At 36.3% G+C, this 24,253-nt stretch overlaps 1 protein-coding gene across 8 annotated transcripts in view; it reads right to left on the bottom strand.

Moving 5' to 3' along the window:
- The window catches only part of NAALADL2 (N-acetylated alpha-linked acidic dipeptidase like 2), a 1,420,296-nt gene that overhangs the window by 1,285,808 nt on the left and 110,235 nt on the right, over window positions 1-24,253 (bottom strand). For all 8 annotated transcript variants that reach the window (XM_021933744.2, XM_021933739.2, XM_021933741.2 and 5 more), the window contains one exon: window positions 4,017-4,085. The gene's annotated coding sequence lies outside the window, so the exon portion shown is untranslated. The remainder of the gene's footprint in view (window positions 1-4,016; window positions 4,086-24,253) is intronic.

Raw genomic sequence — 24,253 nt, forward strand, 5'->3', positions numbered from 1 at the left:
AATTTTGATTGTTTATAAATTGCCCAGTCTAAAATATTTTGCCCCAAATTTACTAACTAAGACAATTCTCTACAATATAAAGGAAAAAAAATATTGGTAGATATGACTACAAAAATTTTTTTGAATTGCACATCATAAATACACAAATGTGAATTGGTACAATATTTTATGGAGAAAAGTACAATACTTTAAAACACCCTCACAAATGTACATATTTTTTAATTTATCAGTACTACTTCTATGAAATTATTCTAAATGAATAATAAATGACATGCTTCATAGATTTTTTTTTTTAATTGTCACATTTTAACAATGGAGGAAACATTAAAAGGTGGGAAAGAAGAAAGGAACCGGGGAGAAAAGGAAGGAGAAAGAGTAAAGAAGAAAAGGCAGGGCAGGGGAGGGCAGTGAAGAGAAGGGAAGGGAAGAAAAAGAGAGAGGGGTGTCGATGTTCAACAATAAGCATTTAGATAAATTGTATAATTCATTTCACAGTGTATTTATTAAATTTCACCATTAAACTGTGTTATAAGTGAATATTTAATAATATTGAAAAATATTCATGATCTGCTATTACCTTTAAAAATCAAGTTACAAAACCATTAAAGATATGATACTATTTTATTTATGTATAAAGCTTTTATTAAAGGCAAAGTACACATAATGAGTGGTGGAAGAATAGTTAATTTTTCATTTTTTTCTTTTGTTTTCTAGACAAAATATAAATATTTTAAAAGATTTATAAAATATAATGTGAGCATTATCTAAAGACAAAAGGCTAGTAGCACATCCAATTGTTTAATTTCATCAACAATGTCAGTTCTGATTTCTTTAAAACAGAAAGTTCTACTTTACCTATAAAATATGACATGCAGAACATAATTAGCTGAATTAAAATGACCACATTTAGCTAACGGTTTATATTATGCTTAAAGATAGAATTGCCTAACACTCATCTGAAAGCAGCACCTTTAAATGTAAAACAAGAAACTACCCATTCTAAAATGAATGTACAATGGAAAGCCCAGACTGTTCATTTCCTGAATTAATCACAAGAAATGGAAAACGACTCTAACTCCGAACTACATATACTCAATTTTTTCAAGAATTTTTTCATTCCCAGGTGAAATCAAGGGAAGAATTTTTCTTCTTAATGTGCTACTTGAAGTACCATGGAGCTAAGTGTCCCAGATGAAGATACATACATCAAATGTTAAAGATGATTATAACTCATTAAATCTAATTCCCACCTAAACGTAAGTGGAATGAATTAAGACATGGAACTAAGTTTTTCACTTTCGAAACTTAATGAACACATATGCATTTACATTAAGCATCAATATAAAGCAACATTGTCTTGCTTAATTATTTTTCTTATAATAAATGTTAGCGTGTTGTTGAGAACCCATTATAGTGCAAAACTGCATGGCTTTAGATTATAAGAAAACTATGGTCACTTCCAGTTTTCTTCCACGTAAACTATTAACACCTTTTACGAGTTTAATTGACCAAATATACAAATCCAGATTTGTTCGGTTTTGCTTTCTTACACGTCATTGCACTTATGCTTCTGATTATTATAACATTTGCCATTTAAATACATTTTTGTCTCCCCTACTCCCAAGTTTAAAATCTATAAAAGCAAGGAATTTGTCTTGCTCATTTTGCATTTCCGAGAATATCTACTTTTAAACATAAAACTTTTCCTACAAGTGCTGAATGAAATAGAATTTAGTTCACTTGGGTAAAACCTGATATATAAAACCCATAGTCAAAAACAACATTGGAGACACAAAAGTCCACCGTTTATTAATATCATCATCTTTAGCAAAACACAACCTCTTTGGAATTAAAGTTTATAATGTGTAACATATGTGTATAGTCACCTATATCCTGCCCCCACTGGTGCCTCAACTAATTAAAGCATGTAAAAAGCACTCAGGAAACTATAAATCAATGTGCAATTACAAGAAATTGTTTGGTGCTAACTCCATACATTATTGATTTTTTTTTTTTTTTTTTTTTTTTGAGGCAGGGTATCACTGTTGCCCATGCCGGAGTGCAGTGGCACAATCTCACCTCACTGCAGCCTCAACCTTCAGGGCTCAAATGATCCTCTCACCTCAGCCTCCCGAGTAGCTGGGACTATAGGCCTATGCTGCTACATCCAGGTAATTTTGGTATCTTTTGTAGAGATGGGATTTTGCCATGTTTCCCAGGCTGGTCTCAAACTCCTGCGCTCAGGCAATAGGCCTGCCTCAGCATCCCCAAGTGCTGAGACTAAAGGCATAAGCCACCACACCCGGCCTATAATTGATTTGTAGTAAAAACTAAATTAACACCTGGTTTCTAGGAATTTATTTATCAATCTAAACTAAAAATTTTAGGCCAAATAGATATGTCTGTCATTGAGAATGTGAAATTAAAAACTATTAATGAAAAGTGGATATTTCTTGTATAAAGAGCAGAAATTCTAATATTAGACAATTAGGCTCACATTTTTACTTCATCATTTACTAGTCATGTCAATTAATCTCCCTGAGCATTACCTTCCTGAATTGTATATAGGAGATGCCAACAATAATAAGATCCTTCTCTGAGTTTTCGGGAAGATTATATATGTTGTATTTGAAAGTGTTCCAATGATTGTAAGACAATATAGAAAATTTGCTATTATTATTGTCTTACATAGTTAATTATTATAGATTATTAGTATTCGTAATAGGCTTCACTAATACGATTAGTATCCACAAGGCACTAGAATGTTGTATGTGTATTTTTATGAATCTTCAAAACAACTGTAAAAGAGGAATATTATTCTCATTCTACATAGAAAAAAAACTGAAGCTCAAACACTTAAGAAACTTCTCCAAATATACATAAATGTAGCAGTGGCAGAATTTGACCCAAGGACTGTGGATACCAAAGCCTATGTTCCTTCCACCACATCAGCCTTTCAAAATAGATTTCAGGTATCTTCCACTGAATATCAGTAAAACTCAGCATGAAAAAGCTAACCAGTTGTCTATTTCCTATTATATTAAATGGAAAATATTAGTATGTGTACACATTAACCTCAATATGCAATTGATTTCATAAAACACGTAAAAACTCTAAGTGGCAAACTACCTTATTTGGATATTAGTTATTAGTAAACTGCTTAAAACATTGCTTTCTGATCACAAATAATATGGTACTTGACAGTTGACCTGGATGCAGGAGCATGGGCTCTCTTAGCCTCCACTACACTCAAGCACATGACTTTTGTCAGTCTGAAACATGCCTTTTGGTAAGGCTACCCCTGATTCTAACATTCTAACAACTATATCCAGCTCTCATGAACCATTTAATTTAAAATGATGTAATGGGTTTAGATAAATAACATTTTTCTAATATAAACAATTATCTGAATAACTTACGTGAGGAATATGTACAAAGTCCACAATATCTGGTAATATATTAGCCATACACTAACCATAGAGTAGTTTGCAGGATGTTTTTATAGGGGGTGCCTTTTATGTCCTACATTAGTAAATAAAAAGTTGGTAGTATCAAATACAGCACCAATAGAAAACTGAATGAACTTATTTGCATTTAAACACAAGAGCAGATTGAAAAAATTTAGATTGCTATCTCTTCAAAAACAAAGCATATTATGTTTAAAATGCATATACACTATAGAATCCTTTATTACTCAAGGCATGTTTTTAGAAACAATCCATAGTTAATAGATAAAAATATACAGAACATATAGCAGTCACTTTATCACATACATTTTATGATTATTTAAAATGCTATAAAGTTATTAGATTAATTGCTTATTTTAAAAGGAAAATAAGTAAACAACTGCCCCCAAAAGACAAACAACTCAATAAAATTTCCTTTTGAAACAGAATACTCAATTGGACATATTGTAAGCATACTTTAAACTTTAATTTCCTATACCTAATTATAATTAAAAACTTGGTTGAATCTCTGCCTTTATCCTGGATAAAATATCTAAGATAAAAACTTACCTTGTTTTTAATCGTTTTCTTTATGGAAACTAAATTTCATTTAAATTATCCTTTTCTTCCCTCGGCCTCCTAAAAAACAAAAAAGGAAAAAATTGCTTATCTAACAAAGGTGAAATATTTTAGCCAAAAGAAAACAAGTCTGTGGCTTTAATTTAATCATCTCTTTTAACTATGCTGCGGAATCAGACCACCTGAAAACATCACATATATACATATATATAGCTTTGACAATGTAAACGAAATCTGGGGACAGATTCGAAGCCTTGAGAGATCAGATGGAAAAATAGAGTCACAAATAGGATTTTGGTCCAGGAGGAACCTAAGTATGTGACAACTTTTCAGCATACCAGGAGCTACAATTAAGAAAAGAAAGCTATACCCTACAGCAGTGACGACACTTATTTGGTTCTCCTCTTTTCAGTGGACGAAAATGTAACGTCGTCTGGGTTAAATGTAAAATATTAAAGTTAAAAGCACCCTTCCACAACTGTAAAATTAACAAACATGATAGTAATCAATTCAATTCGATCAAACATAAGATTCTTTAATCTATTGGGAAGAGTGGCAAAACTAGAAATAGCTGTATTTTTAATGCACTATATTTCATTATTGAAGCTGTGCCAAATATAATCTTTGCCTCTGGCCTTAAGCACTATTTTAACATTGCTGTTTAATTGCTGCAGTCTTCTAAAATTTTATAATAATCATATCAAAAACAGTCAATATGTTTTATAATTTCATTTTTAATAGAGTGATCAAGGCTTTGCTCCTGGATGCTTAATGTTTGCACACTGACTACAGAAAAAAAATCAGCATAGTGCCATCTCTTGAATATTCAGGAACATAGTATTTGCTATGGTTTGAATATTTCTCCCCTCCAAAACTCATGTTGAAATTTAATCCCCAGTATGGCGTACTGAGACACGGTGCCTTTGAGAGTTGAAATTTTATCCCCAGTATGGCGTACTGAGACACGGTGCCTTTAAGAGTTGAAATTTAATCCCCAGTATGGCGTACTGAGACATGGTGCCTTTAAGAGGTGATTGGGTCATCAGGGCTGCACCCTTAAGAATGGATTAATCCATTCATAAATTCATGGATTAATGGGTTATCATAGGAGTGCACCTGCTGGCTTTATAAGAAGAGAAAGAGAGACCTGGGCTAGCATGTCTCCTCATGGAATGCCCTGCACAGGCTCAGGACTGTCACCAGAAGCAGCCCCTTAACTGTGGTCTTCTCAGCCTCCACAACTTTAAGAAATAAATTCCTTCTCTTTAAAAATTACCCAGTTTCAGGTACTCTGTTACAAACAACAGAAAACAAGCTAAGATAGTATCCATTGCCCTACCTTACAGAGATTTATCATTTAATTTGACCAAATTATCTGCACTTTGAACTTAAAAATGTATATGTTTTTAAATATTCATTTGAAAATATTCTATTATTAAAATTATACTCTCAAAACTGGCAGTGCTGCTTATATAATTTATATTCTAGAAGAATTTGGTGTAGCTGAGATTCATCTTGGGTTCAAGCAATTCTCCTACCTCAGCCTCCCAAGTAGCCAGTATTACAGGCATCTCCCACCACGCCCGGCTAATTTTTGTATTTTTAGCAGAGATGGGGTTTCACCATGTTAGCCAGGCTGGTTTGAACTCCTGACCTCAGGTGATCTGACAGCCTCAGCCTCCCAAAGTGCTGGGATTACAGGCATAAGTCACTGCCCCCGGCCAATTTTTATTTTCTAAAGAGTTTTACAGATAGTGAAAAGGAAGCTCAGGTGTTTAAAATCACTGTAATTAGTAATTAAATTACATAAAAAATGTCTGTTTACTTAAAAATAGTCTAGACACAATACCAATATTAATTACAGGTAATCAGGATGATTTTTCCCCATTTTTTTATTCATAAAACCCAGTTACACACCTCTAACTTTTCTCATATATAACATTTGTCACTATGAAACCATATTTTTTTTAAAATTTTGGAAAAAATCTTCATTTTGATGGGTAAACTTGAATTACTAATGTAAAATAAAATAAAGGCATACAGAGAAAAGGCACTACTAAAAATTAACAACTGGATTGCTTTTAATTAACATTTAACCAATCTGAAAATTCAAATATGAACATTACATTTGTAAAACAAAAGCCAAACTTAGTAATAAAATAATATGATGTCAAGAAATTGTCCTGATCTTAGTATAAATAACACTGTTGACAGAGTTCAATTTCTATCAAATGTTTTGGGTATTTTCACAATTTAGACCAAAAGAAAGTATTTTTTTTCTTTGAAAGAGACACTGGGGAAAAAAAAAAAAAAAAAAGCACTTTTATGGAATAAATGCTGCCCATCCCCAGAACTGTTGGAATAGAGGCTAGGTTTTGCAGTAAGAGGGGGTCCTGAGAGAGATGCTATATGATGTGGATGGGGAGGGGATTCCTCCAGTTTGGGGATACTTTTACTCTAATCCCGGCTGTCAATGACATTTCAGTTTATAAAAGCCAATGATTACCTAAAATTGCTTTTCCTTTACTTCATAAAAAATAACATTTTAAAACATCATTGCTGAACTTTCAGAGTTAGCGTATGCCATAAAATAAGGAACTGTTTGCCCATGTTCCTCCTAGATTGTGACCTCCTTAAGGATGTTAATTTAGTATCTGACATAGCAAGTTACAATTATTGAATAAACAAACAAGAAAGGTTCATTCTATTTATTAAAAAGATAGATTTGTATATTTAATTGACAGCAGGTGATTTTATATCAAGCTATCAGTTCCCAGACTCCAAATAAAATCATTGGCATAGAACTTTGCCATAGGCCAAGGAGTCTACATGGCTCGGTCATCCTGCTAAACTATTCGCATTTGATTTTCTTTTCTAAGTGATTTCACATATAACAACTCCATCTCAGTTCTCCAGCTCTTATATATGTTAGATCTGCTCTGTAGTACTAGGAAACCTTTAACAAATGTTTTAAAAACGTGTCAGAAAACAGCTCCAATTTCTTTAAAGTTGCATTGTAAATAAAAATACACAAGTTTAAAACATGCATTAGCAAGCCAGACGTGGTGGCTCACACCTGTAATCCCAGCACTTTGGGAGGCTAAAGCGGGTGAAACATTTGAGCCCAGACATTGGAGGCCAGCCTGGGCAACATGTTGATACCCGGTCTCTACAAAAAATACAAAAATTAGCTGGGCATGGTGCTGCACGACTGTAGTTCCAGCTACTCGGGAGGCTGAGGTGGAAGGATCACCTGAGCCCAGAGAGATTGGGGCTGCAGCGAGCTGTGATTGTGTCACTGCACTCTAGGGTGGGCAACAGAGTAAGACCTTGTCTCAAAAAATAGTAATAAAATATATATTAGCAACTAATCATATGACAGTTCAATAGTTGTGTTTAAGATATAGAAGATGGGAGAGTCGACTCAGGTAACTGAAGAAAGGAGGCAATACAAATGATAGGAGTCAGTGCCTTTTCCCAAATCAGAAAATTGTTAATAACAATCCAGTGCAGTAAAAGAGCAATTCTATCCTATTAGCACCATTCCCAGATGATGATATGAAGGTAGGGAAGAACCAAACAACATTTAGCCTGACTTACTGTCACCAGCAAACTGATAAGATTTTTTTTTTCTGTTTTTCTAAGTGTTTTTAAAGACTATATGCTTTTTGTATTTTTAAAGTAATACATACTTTAGAAAATCTAGAAATTGTAGGTAAGAATTCGTGAGAACATTTAAATTGTCTATAATTCAATAATGCAGAGACAAAACTATCTGCAGCGTGGTTTATTTTCTTCTAGTTTTTTTCTGTGCATATGTACATTAATTTGAACCCACTTTATACTGTACTATGAGTACAATTCTGCATTCTGTTTTTTCACTTAACACATCAGAAATTCCATATGGTGTATTATGTACCCTTTAAAAACATAGTTTTCAAGAGCTATATAATACTCTATTATACAGTTTCACCAAAATTTACTTAAAGTTCTCCCACTGTATGAATTTAGGTTGCTTCCAATTTTATGTTTACACAGTTCATAATGAACTAAATGTGGTTTTAACATCTCTGGTTTCCTTTTTTGGAGAGAACTCTAAAATTAGATGTCTAGATCAGAAGGTAGGCACTTTTTAAAAGCTGTTGATACATATTCCAAATTGCTTTCCAAAAAGATTGCACATATTTACATTTCATTCGGTAATTTATAAAGGTGGTTCCTTTTCACCTCCAGCTTTATGCTGCAAGAATATGATGACATCAGTGAGGTACAAATTCGTGAAGCATTTTAATTCTTTTGTAATTTACTATTCAACATTTTGTGAAATTCCATAAGTTGAAAGGCTTCAGAGAATGTGTCAAAATATGCTCACAATTATGTTAACTTTTATTTAATCTGAAGTTTAAAGAGCTATAACTATTCTCACCAAACTATGTCCCAACGTCACTTGACTCAGAACTATTGCTCTAGGAGTATAAAATGAAGATAAAAAAAAATATACAGAAAAATGATATCTTAGGAAGAATGTAGGATTTGGTCATATGGACCTAAGGAATAAAACAGAATACTGAGAAAGGAAAAGAACTTTTATCTGTAGAATGTGAATCCTTTTAAATTATTAGGCCCGAGGAGGCATTGAAATGAGAGAGTGATCATGTCCTGCTCACCACCTTCATCTCTTGAAACTTCTTGCTATTGCCACAAGTACCTATAAATTAACCTACTATTCCCACTCAGGACACTATAATCCACATCCTAGAGCTTAACAATGTATAAGCAATCAATACTTTTTATGATTTTAAGTAAATTATTGGTAATCAACCCAGAAACTGCCTCTTCATTCCCTTTAAAAATGTACTTGTCACTGCTGCTAATCAGAGTGCATATGCAAGGCAACTTATGTGACAGTGAGTGCCACATTGTTGGTACTCACTTATGCTTACTATCATTTCATGATTATGTTACTGCTATTCGAATTGGGCCAACATGATCTAGAGAAAACTTATAGAAAAAAAATACACACTTTCGAGTCTCACATTATAAAATTAAGTTTGTGAACCAACAAAAACTAATCAATCTAATGAATAATATAATGCCTTACTCTTCTCTTTGAAAATAAAGAGTTAATTTCTGGTTAAATACATCTTTACCTCTTCTCCATCCCCAAATCCAACTAAAATAAGAATTGGGAAATTTCAAAAAAAGTACTACACATGAAGGCAAAGAGAACAGGAAAGAAGATACAATATTAAAGAGATTTACATACCTGTAAACCAGCCTGGCCAACATAGTGAAACCCCATCTCTAGAAAAAATTTAAAAATTTGCCAGGTGTGGTGGCACACACCTGTAGTCTCAGCTACCCCAGAGGCTGAGGCAGGAGGATTGCTTGAGCCTAGGAGGTCGAGGCTGTAGTAAGCCAAGATCACTCCACTGCACTCAATCAAGAACAACACAGAAAAACTCTGTCTACAAAACAAAACAAAAATAAAAACAAACAACAAAAAACACCTGTCACAAGACAGAAAAAGGGTAGAAGAAGTGTAACTGAATTAGCAGAGCACAAGGTACAACATAAGAGTCTGCAGAGGAAGTCATCAATAAGGAATGTCAGTTTGCACCACAGAACCCCTCAGGGGTTCAGCAAGTGGCATTACCAGGTATTATGAAAATCAGGAGAAAACTGCAGCGGTTAAGAATAGGACTCCTTGAATGTTCAAATAAGGTCTCCTCCTCTGACTGCAGAACCAGAAGACTGGTCCCTCTTCTCACCTCTTCCAAACAAAAAGGCAAAGGTACACGTCCTAGAAAGACTGAACCAGAGTATCTCAAACTTGCGAATACCAAGTGCAAAGTTAAAACAAGGGAATTAGGTAAAGTGTACATACTGACTTGTGGGAATTTCATTCTCTTCCTGTCCCAGAATAGTTTCTTCTGTTCAATTAGTTTCTTCTACCCGCTGAGAAAGTATCATCAGATAAGTAAAAATGGAAAGGCCTTCTCCTCATCATTTCATAGTGAAACTCACCAAAAAACAAATCCTACCTAAGAAGTAGCATATAGTTATCAACTCTTAGTGTTTCATTCTTAAAATTAGTATTTAACAATTATCAAATACATGAGAAATGCCTCAACATGAATAAGACCAAAGCAAACAAGCAGAAAAAAAGGAAAACAGGAAGAAACAGAGACAATGCAGACAGTGAGAAAGATTTCAACAAAATAGAAATTAATATATAATTTATATAATTAATAAAACAAAAACAGAATAACATACAATAGGAATAATCGCAGAATAAATAGTTTCTAAAATTATGAAAAAAATAATAAAAAATAAAACTAAGGAACTCATCAGAAACAAAAGGAAATGGGAAATCACAAGATATACAGAGAATATCAGAGAATCAATGCAGGATGGCTAGCATTTTTCTGATAGAAGTTTCAGAAATGAAGATAGAAATCACAGGAAGGAATATGACAATAGTAACAATAAAAACAAAACAAAACAAAAATACGAAGTTGAAAGTCCAGTTTGAAAAGGCATATAGATATCCAGCAAAGTGATCATAACATTATCTGAGTAAAGAAGCACCAACCATCCGCATGGACTCTGATTTATCAAAAGAAATATCACAAGATAACAAAGGCTTTGAAGTTCTGGGAAGCAGCTGCCTATGTTAAATCAAACGATCAATCACACGGGTGAGCAGAATAAAGACATTTCAGGCATGTAAGAAGTCAAAAAACTTTCCCAGGCACCCTTTCCTAGGAAGGTACTGGATGCAGGTAACACAGAATCCTAATACATAAAAGCGTAAAAGAAAAGTTCCAGGATGACAGTTACCTGGCCTAGAAATGACAGTTAAAATTGATGCAGGAGAATAAAGGGATATAACAGGAACATTATCAGGCCCAAAACAAAAACAAAAAAGTTTAAGGTAACTAAAGGGTTATTTTATGAATTTGACCATTTAAAAAAATTATTGAGGCCAGGCACAGTGGCTCGTGCCTGTAATCCCCACATTTAGGAGGCCACAGCAGGAGGATCATTTGAGCCCAGGATTTCAAGACCAGCCTGGACAACATGGCGAGACCTTGTCTCTACAAAAAGTTTTGAAAAAATTAGTCAAGCATGGTGATACATGCCTGTGGTCCTGGAAACATGGGAGGCTGAGGTGAGAAGATCACTTGAGCCTAGGAGGTCAAGGCTACAGTGGGCCATGTTCATACCACTGCACTTCAGCCTGGGCAACAGAGCTAGACTCTGTCTCAAATAAATAAATAAATAAAAATAAAGGCCAGGTGCAGTAGCTCACGCCTGTAATCCCAGCACTTTCAGAGGCTGAGGCGGGCAGATGAGAAGGTCAGGAGATCAAGACCATCCTGGCCAACGCAATGAAACTCTGTCTCTACTAAAAATACAAAAATTAGCTGGGCGTAGTGACGCATGCCTGTAATCGCAGCTACCCGGGAGGCTGAAGCAGGAGAATCTCTTGAATCCTGGAGACGGAGGTTGCAGTGAGTGAGACAAGATTGCACCACTGCACTCCAGCCTGGCAACAGAGTGAGACTCTGTCTAAAAAAAAAAAAAAAAAAAAAAAAAAAAAGAAAGAAAGAAAAGAAAATTAAAAGATTATTGATAGCCATTTAGGACATTTGTAATGGAGCATTTGGGAACAAATAGTGAAAGATGCGCTAAAAACTGAACAAAAAAAGGAAAGAATTTGAGGACTTTTTTAATGTATGAGAAAGAAAAAAAATCATAATATATGGTTTGGTTCAAACAATATTCACATAGTTGTTATAAATGTAAAAACTACTAATTTAACAAACACATGTGATACAACCTTGTAATTAAAATGAAGGAAAAATATTTGATATTGCTGAATGTCAGATCTAGAAAAACAAATTCTCAACCAATAAAACAAGAAGTCAGTGGGTAATACAAACCATTTAAAAATCAAGAAATAACTTTATAAGCATAGAACTATCAAAAGAAAAACCTGGAACAGTTGGAAATGGTTGCCTCTTAGAATCAGGACTGGATTGGGATGGGAAGAGTGAGAGAAGTATTGGAGGGGTTGTTGGTGTTTTTTTTGTTTTGTTTCATTTTAAGCCTTTTTTTTTTTTTTTTTTTTTGGAGACAGAATCTCACTCTTGTCACCCAGGCTGTAGTGCTTTGGCATGATCTCAGCTCACTGCAACCTCTGCCTCCCGGGCTCAAGTGATTCTCCTGCCTCAGCTTCCTGAGTAGCTGGAATTACAGGCATACATCACCACACTCAGTGCATTTTTATATCTTTAGTAGAGACAGGGTTTCGCCATGTTGGCCAGGCTGGCCTCAAACTCCTGGCCTCAAGTGATCCACCCACCTCGGCCTCCCAAAGTGCTGGGATTACAGGTGTGAGCCACAGCACCTGGCCAGCCTATGTGACTTTTAAATTATGTTTACAGAATACTTCCATGAAATCATGATTATTTTGATTCATTTCAGTTTAGTAAAATATACCCTAAAATTTTGTCCTTTTAAAAGGGAAAGTAGGAAAGAGTGGGACAGAGAAAATGGGCTGAAGTAGGGAAAGGGAGAGGGAAAGAATAAAGGAAAAGCAAAACAGAAATGATATAGACTATAAAATATCTTAGAAAGCAGTTTTCTTAAAATGCTGTTAATTAAATGTAAAAGAGGTAATCAAAGTAATTTAACCTGATTGCTAATTACTGTCTCTGGAATGAGTTAATTGTTGTACTATATTTGTAAATAAGAAATAAGTATCGGTGAAATATAGCTTAATTACTTAGACTGTATTTCTTCATTGACTCCCCCATTACCACTCCCATTCAGCCGACTTCATCTAGTGCATAACGCCCAAAACTCTCTCCTAGCCAATCATCTTGCCTCTAATCCCAGCTCAAGTTAATTCCTCAGAAGATAATATTATTATAATGGCACTTCCAGCTCAAGAGCATGCAACTGTCCATCAACTAGGTTTAAAGCTGTACCTGTTTCTCACATCTAATAACTTTCCAGGACAAATCCTCTGTTCAAGTCACTAATGTCTCCTTCTTGCACTATCAATCTCCCTGGCATTACCTGCTAAAGTACCGCCTCTATGGTTCATGCTGTTGGGTAATCCCACAAAGTTTTCTATTTACTGCTCAGCCACCCAAATTCTCCCCATCTGTCATAGCCCAGCTCAAGCCGTATCACCTCTAAAATGCCCTCTCGGAAAATTCCACAGCACACATATTCAGCCCTCCTCTAATTATTCTCATAATGAGGCAGGAGAGTAGCAGGACTTCTTTCCCAGTCCCAACAGGATGAAATGAAGAAACTGGCCAGAGCCAGCAAATGGTGCTGAAGGCAACAGGTAGTTGCCCTTGCTGTTCATCAGCATAAGACATTCCCATCAGTGCAATGACAGTTTACAAATGAAATGTCAACATCTGTATGTTATCACCACTTTTCTAGAGATTTCTGAATAACTCACCCTTTTATTTGTATGTAATTAAAAGTGGGTATAAATACTGCCAGCCAATGCCACTACTCTGGGTGTACTGCCTGTGGGTTAGCCCTGCTCCACAAGGAGCAGTCATTCTGCTGTACACTGTCACTTCAATAAACCTGCATACTTCACTACCAGCTCGCTTTCGAATTCCTTTCTGAGTGAAGCCAAGAACCCTCCAGGGCTAAGCCTCTGTTTGGGGGCTGGTCTGCCCTGCATCATCTAGTGTCCAAATGTGCAGCTCAAGAAGACAACACGAGGTGCTGGTGAAGCAGCAAGGTGAAATCAGCAACAGAAGCTGCAGCAATGTAACACAGAGTCTGTAACACTAAAGAGCTGCTAACACAGCACCGCTGGAACACTAGCCAAAGACTTATTTCAGAGCCAGCATCTTTCAGGATGCTTTCTACTGTACCCATGTGTAAGAAGAACCTCTATCAGACTCAGAAGCTTCTCTCAGTTTAGCAAGAGTTCCCTTATTTTCCCCTGCAAATTCCCACCTCCTGTAGCAAAGCATCCTGAAATTGGATTATAAGTAATGAGTGGGCCATAGATGACTGCATTTGCCAGTGAACACAGTATGACAAAAGATGTATTTTTATGTATGCAAAGAATAGAAGAAAAAGTGTAAATACACTGACAATAAGAAAAGAATATGCTGTTATGGAAAATTATAAATTTAGGGTAGAAAACAAGAAGAGGCCAAGACCAAGAATCCCCTAGGATGAGACTCTAACCCACAATCCTAGAGGGAATGCCAGTGCCAAAAACCCTGGAATACGCAGGGAGTGGTCAACAGTATCAAATGCCAAAGGACTCAGAGGACCTGAGTATTGTCCAAGGAGAGTTCCCATACCAAATGCCGAAAATTCTGGAGTATCTGGGGGACAGGCAACAGTGAACCCCAATAGCCAAGTTGGGGTCAGAGAACAATGTGACTAACATCCCAGAGTCAACAGTGGGGGACCTCTCACAACCAAGTGCCCGGCCTTAAAAAATTGCACAAATACAGTTAGCAGGGAGCCAAAGCAAAATCTGCAAACAAAACATGTATTTCATGGTGAAAGATAAAATTGTTGTTGGAAAAAACAATGACATTAGGGGAGAAAGGACTGAGAGAATGGGGGACAAGTATATAGTTGGTCAGTTGTGCTTCTGTCCAAGGCACCCAAATGGCAGGGACTCTGAATTGACCACTTAGCCAGAAGATTCGTTTCCCGGTTCACCCAATACCCAAGGGGACACAGAGGGGACACTTACCCATCACCAGGAGGTGAAAAACTCACCACTATGGTGTCTTTTAGGCAATTGGAGAGAATTTAAAGTAGAATGCTTAAAAAGAAAAAAATGTCTCTTTATACTATCATACTACTTTACAATTAGATGTGCTTTGTAAAAAAGAACAAAAATGGGAAAAAGTTTCTTATTTATAGGCTTTCACGGTCCTCTACTATGATCCTGACTTAAAGGATAATTGTAGAATGTGTCTGACTCATGGTTTTCCCAGGCACCAAGAAGCCATGCCTGATATCTTTGGTGATCCCCTCCTAGCTACTACCCCTAGAAGACCCATGCCCTCCTCATAGCCTCCTTAGTATTCCAATTCTGAGGTGAGATTCCACCAGTTCTCTAGCAGAGGATTCCACCCTAAGGTCATCAGGCACCCCTCCCCCTTATCCAACTAGCCCCTTCCTCTTGCTGCCCAAGGAAGTAAGCACAACCAGTACTACCAGGAGTGGGGCGCTAAATAGCCCCCAGAATAGAACCTATGTTCATTGTGTGAGGTAGGTGACAGAGATGAGGGGACAATCAGAGTATATGTAACTTTTGCTATGTCTGATTTAGCTTTTAGCAAGAAAAAAATTGACCAGTTTTCAGAGGATCCAGGGAATTTTATAGAGGAGTTTGTTAAGTTGATCATGTCCTTTGACTTAACTTGGCATGACTTGCAAATATTTTTGTCAACTTGCTGTAGTGTAAAAAAGAAACAAAGGATTATGGGTAGTGCCCATAAAAATGCTGACAGAATGGCTGCTCCTAACCAGGGTCATGCCATTTATCATATGGGTGAAGCTGTGATCCCAGCTTAGTAGTATCATACTACTTTATAATTAGATGTGCTTTGTGAAAAAGAAGAAACATGGGAAAAAGTTTCTTATTTACAGGCTTTCATGGTCCTAGACCCTCTATGGGATTATCAGAAGGGATCCCAAGATTTCAAACACAGATATCACATAGTGACTTGTTTAATAAAATATATTTTAAAATGTATGTTTAAACCAGCTGATTATAACAAGGTTAGAGAAGTATCTCAGGAGAAGAACAAAAATTCCACTCTGTTTCAGGACCATTTGATTAAGATACTCAGAAAATATACTAATGCAAACCCAGACTCCCTGGAAGGGCAAGCTCTCCCGGGTATGCACTGTATCATTCAGTTTATCATTGACATTAGGAGGAAGCTACAAAAGGCAGAAATGAGAGCTCAAACCTCTATGAGTCAACCATTAAACATGGTCTTTAGAATTTATAACACTAGGTACAGGGCAAAAGAGGTGGAGGGAACCACAGGAAATAGCCCAAAAGCACAATTTTTAGTGGCAGCCTTAAGTCCCTCCAGCAACTCAGGATTACCCATCCCAAGGAAATGTCACAAGATTGATGTCTCAGATGTCCAGATGAGAGCCCCTGACTCACTGGTCCATGGGCCGGAATCAGTGTGTCTTCCGTAAGCAAGAAGGCCATTAGAAAAGGGACTGTTACAAGCTTCAAAGGGGGCCTAGGCCAATCAAGCCCAAGACTAAGAGGGCCTGTGCTCCAGCAGGACTCCCACTTAACACCTTACCATCTCCACAGAAGAGTCCTGGGTAACTCTTCATGTGGCAGGTAAAAAAAAACAAATACCGAATTAAGATATATTCTTATTTAGAAAAAATTAATTATGTCTAATTTAGAAGTTACTTAAAGGTTGATTCAAGTTACGAACTTGAAAAGGTTAGTTATGAAACCAAGTAGGAAGGAACCAGTTAAGAAGGGGAGAGAAATGTGAAGAAAGTTATAGATGTGAAGATATATTTATGGTAAGAAAGGTTATAAAGAAAAGAGAATAACTGTATATGAAAAAAAAGATCCTGTATGGTAAATTATCGTCCTAAAGTAAAATGACTGCTTATTTAAGGAATAGGTAGTGTAAGACAAGTCAGAAAATCTAAGCATGTTATAAATGGTCTGTGGGAGTTGTGACAAGGTTTGTGAAGGGAAATTTATGAAGAAATTTTGTATGTGATTAAGTTGGCTGTCATTAAAAGGGAATTGTTTATAATAATTTTTCTAAAAAATGATCCTCTATGTTAAAACAAGGTTTTCTTAAGGTATTGAGAAAGCCTGAGATGATAACTCTCTCCTTCAGCTTTTTCAACAGTTTCTATAATTTCTTCTCCTCCGGTTCTTACTGTTGTTACGAGTTGATGCTGAAATATATTATCTTAGAGGTCTATATGTTTTCCTCCAGTATAACTTGATTCTGTACTTTTGATTTTTCTTAGTGGGTACCTATATTTTTGGCTTTTGATTTTTGATTCTTATATTGCTTAAAAAGGGTTTTAAGGGCTAGTGGATGTCTGACAACATCCATTCCCATCTGGCCTAAAGCATTTAATTTGCTTAAGAAACCTGGAAAACTAATTCAACACATGATGGAAAACAGGGGGTTGCACGTGCCTCACTATGCCCTCCACTTTGGAATTTAGGTCAGGTTCTAAAGGCCCTTCAAAAATATGGAAATAAAATATTGCCCTTTCCCGCAAGGGAAAAGAATAGCTTCCCTATTCAACTAGGAGACTTAGTCCCATTAAAAACTTGGAAGGAAGGATTCCCCTAGGATGAATTCCAACTAGGATGGAAAGGCCCCTATCATGTGTTGTTGGGTATTCCTGCTGCTGTTGGGCTTTGAGGAGGGATCACTGGCTGAATGCACCTGTCCAGGGTTAAGTTTGTTTCTTTTGAGTCCCCACAGGCACAGGAGGAGGACACCACAACCTACACCTCTGGAAGACCTCCTCTACCTATTTAAAAGAATCAACACTCAGCCAAATGTGGTAACAAAATGCTATGGGTGGGCATAGACACATTTTTTCTCTTCTTCCTGATTTTAATAGTTCCTTTCCATTCCTTTGGTAAACTGCCTCCTCCTGGGAAACACCTCTTTTGTCCATTTTGAGTGTAAAGGCCACTCTAAGACCCAACCAGACACCATGTTGCCTCTATTAATCCTCTTTGCTCTCCCAATTAATTTAATCCAGTGTGGGTGGGAAAAAATTCTATAGCAAATATTTCAAAAATTATATCAGGAAATCATCATCATGGTTGCCAGATTTGTCATCAACATCCCCAAGATAGAGAATTCCACCTTCTGGCACATTCAGAAAATCTCATGGCCATCTCCCCAGATCTCCTAATTTTCCATAGTGGTCCCCAAATACCCAGTCCTCTACTTCTTAGGTGGAACTCTCCCCCACTTAATAAATTCTACTGAACTTCCCCTGCCCCTGTTATTGGGACCTGGAAGACTGGGTACCTGGACCTCCAGTGCACTAATGATACTATCTTTTGCACCCATTGCTGTGTTAATGACATGAAAATGGAAGACTCCTATGATGCTCTGATCCAACCCTAGTGACCAAGTTTTCAAGGCCATGGATAAGGAAATCAGATTCTACTTGTAACTGAAAAAACATATGTGGTGCTTCCTCCCACATCAGAACTTGCAAGGGAAAAACAACTGTCTAATCTCGGAAGGTGGTAGTACCACAACTTTGTGGAAAACAAGGGTGGTTTGACAATCCTAATTAGAGCAATGGAAAAATATTTCTGTAAACCCTACTTGGAAGCACAGTTTAGATGTCACACCCCACAGGGTCTCAACTTTGATCCCTCCTGGGGTCACAGCTTACAACCCCATAAGACCCAAGAATACCAGAAATAAGTAATAGCATTAATTCTGGTGGGAATCAGGGCAACAGTAGGATTAGAAGCTCCCTGGGGTGGCTTAATCCACCATGAACCAACCCTAAAAAACTTGACTCAAACCCTATAGTCAATGGCCATTAACACAGGTCAGGCATTAAAGGGAATTCAATAGTCCCTAGACTCTTGCAAATGTAGTCCTTGACAACAGACTAGCATTCAACTATTTACTAGATAAACAAGGTGGAGTCTGTGCAGTTATTAATAAGACTTGCTGTAAGTATATTACTCCGGACAAGTGGGGATATATATAAACAAGCTACCTGGTTACATAGCTATAACCAGGGAACTGACCCCAACTTTCTGGTTGACTATCAAAAGCACCCTCTCAAGTCTTATCTGGCTTTTACCTTTCCTGGGACCTTTGATACCTAACTTGTTACTGCTAATTTTTGTCCCGTGCTTGTTTAACCTCTCAGTATAGTTTGAGTCTCCCAGACTATAAAGTTTCCATATAAAGAAGATGTTGGCACAAGACTTTCAACTCATCCCATCTTCTGACCAAGGAAATAAAGACGTCTTGCCTTTGAGCCCCTTAGATCAGGCATCCAGAGATGTTTACTCTTCCAACACTAAGCAAGGCCCATGCCCATAAGATCAGCAGGAAACAGTAACACAAGAGAGACCTCTGCCCTTTGCAACTCCCTTAAACTTAACGAGGAGTATATATTCTCCGAGGAGAGAATGAGGTAGATTAGCAGGACTTCTTTCTTGGTCCTGACAGGATAAAATGAAGAAATCAGACAGAAGTGGCAAATTGCTCTGAAAGCAACTTCTAGTTTCCCTGATGTGTATCAGCATAAGACAGTTCCACCAGCACCATGACAGTTTACAATGCCACGCCAGCACCTGGAAGTTGCCGTTCGTTTTCTAGAGAATTCTGAATAACCCATCCCTTAATTTGCACACAATTAAAAGTGGATATAAATACTGTTGGCCAACAGCCTATACACTGCTACTTTGGGCACACTGCCTATGGGTTAGCCCTGCTCTGCAAGAAGACTAGTCACTCTGCTGTGCACTGCTGCTTCAATGGACATGCTTTCTTCCACCACTGACTCACTCTTGAATTGTTTCCTGAGTGAAGTCAAGAATCCTCCCAGGCTAAGCCCCAAGTTTGGTGCTCATCCGCCCTGCATCATCAGCAGTGTCTTTATCTCACAATTAGCAAATATTAAATACTTAAATATGTCCCTAATCATTGCCTATTTTATTTTTTACTGCCTATTTTGTTTTCCTATAGTTGGAAAGAGTTGTGTAGCAAGAAACATACTGAATTCTACATTTCACAATGACAGAAATCATAAATGGAGCCAAGTTGATGCTTTTTAACTGCTTTTAAAAAAATGTTTCATAGCATCCAGTGCATTTTCATGCACATACTACACACTTAGAATATGCTGAATGACTGATTAACCCACTTTCAATTTATTAAGTAAATATGTTGTTCTTATAAAGCTGTCAAATTCCTTGACTATTAACCTTCATGTTATTCAACCATCACCTTTCATCTTTCTGACACATGTGCTTTTAGCACATATCAAGCTATGTTGTCACACATTCCAATTTTCTAATTTAGAAGAACATAAATTGGAATGTAAAAATTTTTAAAAACATCATTCAGATATATGGCAATCAAAAAAATCTGTTAACAGAATTTGTGAGAAAATTCTCTTGATAATTCATATCTCACTTCATTCCCAATTAAAATTAAATGGAATGTGAAGTGTGGCATAATAGGTATTGAGAGAAAGGGGCTTCAGAGGTTTCTTTGAAATTAATGTTACCTGAATTTTAATATTTCAGGGATAAATATTCAGTATAAGAGTTTGGAGTTAAAGAAGAGCAACATGGTAAGAGGAAATAATGTGTGAAAAGCTCTGGTTCTACTGGATGCAAAACCTTACTTCCAGTAGATCTAATGTGTTCCAAACAGGAACTGTGCCATTCCTGTTTTGAGAAGCATTTTAATTTTCCCCTTCTACCTCCATATGGCAAAAGGTACATAGTTGGGCAGTAGCTATTAAGATAAGAAAATTCTACTGAATCTTCTATAGATAAATTAAAAATACCTATCATTCGGAAAACTCACATGAAAAGTTTTTAGTCTCCAAGGCAACAAGTTGTCAAGAGTCACATTGTATTTTTGGGAAAATGCTTTGTCCTAATGCAAATCAAGTGCTTTTGTCTCAGTCCCTGTGAATCTACATAGCTTTATTAAAGGAAAACAGAAGTCAAACGGGGCATGTTAGCATGAATGAAATGAGATAAATGTATGCCCCATTGTAGAGACAATAAAAAACTTTTAAAGATTTTCCTGTCAACAAGCCAGCTTCTAATGTAGTACGTAAAATTCATAAGAAGTCTTCCGGCTACTAGCATAGTTGACTGACTGTTATAGCCTCCATAGAACAGTTTTGTTTTATGCCACTTGCTCTGAAAGTTTTTTAACAATTACCTTTAGTAACTTAAAGAGAAAACTTGGCACAGAGAATTTGTTAAAATGTACATTAAGGCTGCCTGCCAAAGTAATATTATAGAACAGGTGCTGTCAGAATGAGGAGGTGGAAGCAAAAGAAGGAAACCAACAGAGAGAATAAGCATAGGAAATGACCCCAAAACAAGGGAGTCTCTGCTGCATACTGTTACCACCACCTGGCCCAGCCAGAAGCTAGCCAGAAGCCAGCCCTTGACTGACGCCTAGCTCACAGGTGTTTACACATCCTACTGGCAGACCTGGCCTCATCTGCTTTTTTTTCCCCCCTCTTAGTAAAATAAATTCTATTTTGTGAACTTTTGGTTCAACGCGTTCCCAGTTATATTACTTGTTTCTGCCACTTTTGTACTCCTCCATTAGGCTTTTTAATACTTGGCCATTCTTACCCTGTATTTTGACTGATAGCAAGATAGATAAATGCCCATTATTTCAAAACATCAGGCAGCTTTTTTCTTTTTTCTTTTTTTTTTTTTTTTTTCTTTTTGAGAACTTCCTACTTCTCTCTTGGCAAAATGTTACAATTACCCCAACCCCATGACAACAGGGCAATCATCAGTTACTCTGAGGTTGACAGATACTCTATCTTGGCATCTTTGTTCATGTTTTCTTTATTGCTTGAATATTCTATATAGCCAGGTTTTTAATTTTTAAAAATTATTTTCATTTTGTAAAACAATGCTTTAAGTGACCTACCAAAATTATTGGATTTATTGAAACTATTAGTTCGTGATGCTTTATCCTTAGATCAATTTTAAAAAATGAGAGCTGATATACTACTCTGTGCCTTGGATGAGTGTTCACAGTCCTTTCAGAATTTGATATGGCCACAAAAAAAATAAATTCACAGAAATGTTCTACTGCTTTCAAGGACAAATCTATAAGTAAGGTGACCACAAGATAACACATTTTAAAGAAATCACCCCAGAAAGGCAGGTCATAGGTAAGTCTCTAGAATGAAGAACTTAACAAAGGCAAGAAAGACAGAATTCATATTGGGTTAAACTAACCAAAAGTGTCCACACTATAAAATGATACATACTATTAAAATAAATAATTTTGTGATTTGTGAATTATAGTACCTAATTTTTAAAGACTCATTAAACAATTTATTATAAAACAAATCAAATGTATCTCCTTGGTACATTATCTTACAATATATGATTAATTTAATGATAGTTATCATTTTATCTCTCTGTATGTAAAAGAAAGCTTTTGTAATGTATTTGAGTATATATTTTCTAAAGTTAAATAAATATTGGACATACTGGTTATTGCTTTTGCTGAAAATTATTTTCTTTACTTAGTCTTAGTTTTATTCCATTCTTTAGTTTGTTTACAGAGATTTTACTGATACATATTATCAAATTGCTTATTTGAAAAATTGCATCTTATGTTGATTTTCAAAAAGGTATCTAAGGTATCTACCTGCAAACTAAAAGGTAGCTAAGACAGATCTCAATAAATTTAGAAGTTTGTTTTGTCAAGGTTAAGGACATGGCTGTGACAGAACCTCAAAAGGTCATGAGAACATGTGCCCAGTTTTATACATTTTAGGGAGCCATAAGGCATCAATCAATATATCTAAGATGTACACTGGTGCAGTCCATAAAGGCAGGACAACTCAAAATGGACTCTTCCACGTCAAAGATGGATTCCAAGATTTCCTGATTGGTAATTGGTTGAAAGAGTTTATCCAAAAGACCTAGAATCAACAGAAGGGAAGGTCTGGATTAAGATAAGGGGTTATAGAGACCAAGGTTTTTATTATGCAGATGAAACCTCCAGGTAGCAGGCTTCAGAGAGAATAGATTGTAAATGTTTCTTACCCAACTTAAAAAAAAATGCCAGAATCTTAGTTAATTCTCTCCTGGATCAGGAAAGACACCTGGAAAGGGAAGGTCTTTTTTCCTTTCCCCTTGTGTCCCATTAGGGAAAGCTTTGCAGGGTCATTTCAAAATACGTCAGGTAAATTTATTTTGGGTAAAGTACTTTGATTTCTTTTAGGACCAGCTGTCATGTTGGTATCTTATTGCTACAAAGAGTCTGCATTGTCAGTCTTGAGGTCTCTACTTGAATGTTAAATGCCGATCAGTTGTGCCTAAATTCCAAAGGGTGGATAATATAACGAAGCAGGTCCAACCTCCACTTCCCATCCTGGCTGGAATTAATTTTTACAGTTAACTTAGGAATGCTGTGGGCTAATAGGAGGGGTCCATTCAATTGGTTGGGGACTTAGAATTTTATTTTTGGTTTACAAGACCCTCATTATGAATCTAAAAGTAAAAAGGAGATGTGGAAAGGAATTTTGCCATTTGTGACAACTGATCAGGGATAAAAAGAATATATAGTTATGAATAGTCGACCTTTGAGGGAGCCTCTACTGGGTCAACCTATCCATTTTCTAGATATCTACATTTAATTTTATCATTCCACACTATAAATACTAAGAGCCTGTATGTGTAAAGTACTGCAATAGATCCTGGGGAATCAAGGAAATTAGACCAGGTTCTTGCTCACAAAGATCTTATATTCTAGAAAATATATTCCATTTATATAGCTGTGAAAGGAAGAATAGCCTGCTTTCCTAGTTATTAAACATGGTTAGCTGGCTCTGTGAGAATATCACCAGCCTGACTTTGTACGATATTATATGAATCTTTCCAGTTTAACTGCCACTTTACACGATTATATCTGAATTCTTAAATATGACTTTTGAGGCCATTCACAATCTGTTCCTTTCTTCAAAATTTAATTATTCTCACACATTCTACTGCCACATCACTCCCCGAGTAGCCACACCTAGCCTGGCTTAGGTGCCCACATAATTTCTCATACTGTATTCCATGCTATCTCTATTGTTCCACTCATCACACTATGTTGCACTTGTATGTTTCCCTGACTCTCACTAGACTTTAAACTCTTCAAGAATAGATACATGTTCTTCACAATCACGCCTTCAATGTAAACTACCTGGCACTTAATAGTGCTCAATAAATATTTGTTGAATTAATGAACTGCTTAAACCTCTATTTTCAAAGAGAAATAGAATATTGCTAATTGGTCCATTCCATGATCTTTCAAGTCAACGGTAGCAAGCTAAGTAATCACAAATGATAGCATGATCTATAATTAATTATACTGATTAAAATCTCTTACAGTATAATTATATAAAGATGTGCTTCTCTTTAATTTAATATCCATAAT

Source organism: Papio anubis, chromosome 2, assembly GCF_008728515.1.
Source record: "Papio anubis isolate 15944 chromosome 2, Panubis1.0, whole genome shotgun sequence".
Taxonomy (NCBI): domain Eukaryota; kingdom Metazoa; phylum Chordata; class Mammalia; order Primates; family Cercopithecidae; genus Papio; species Papio anubis.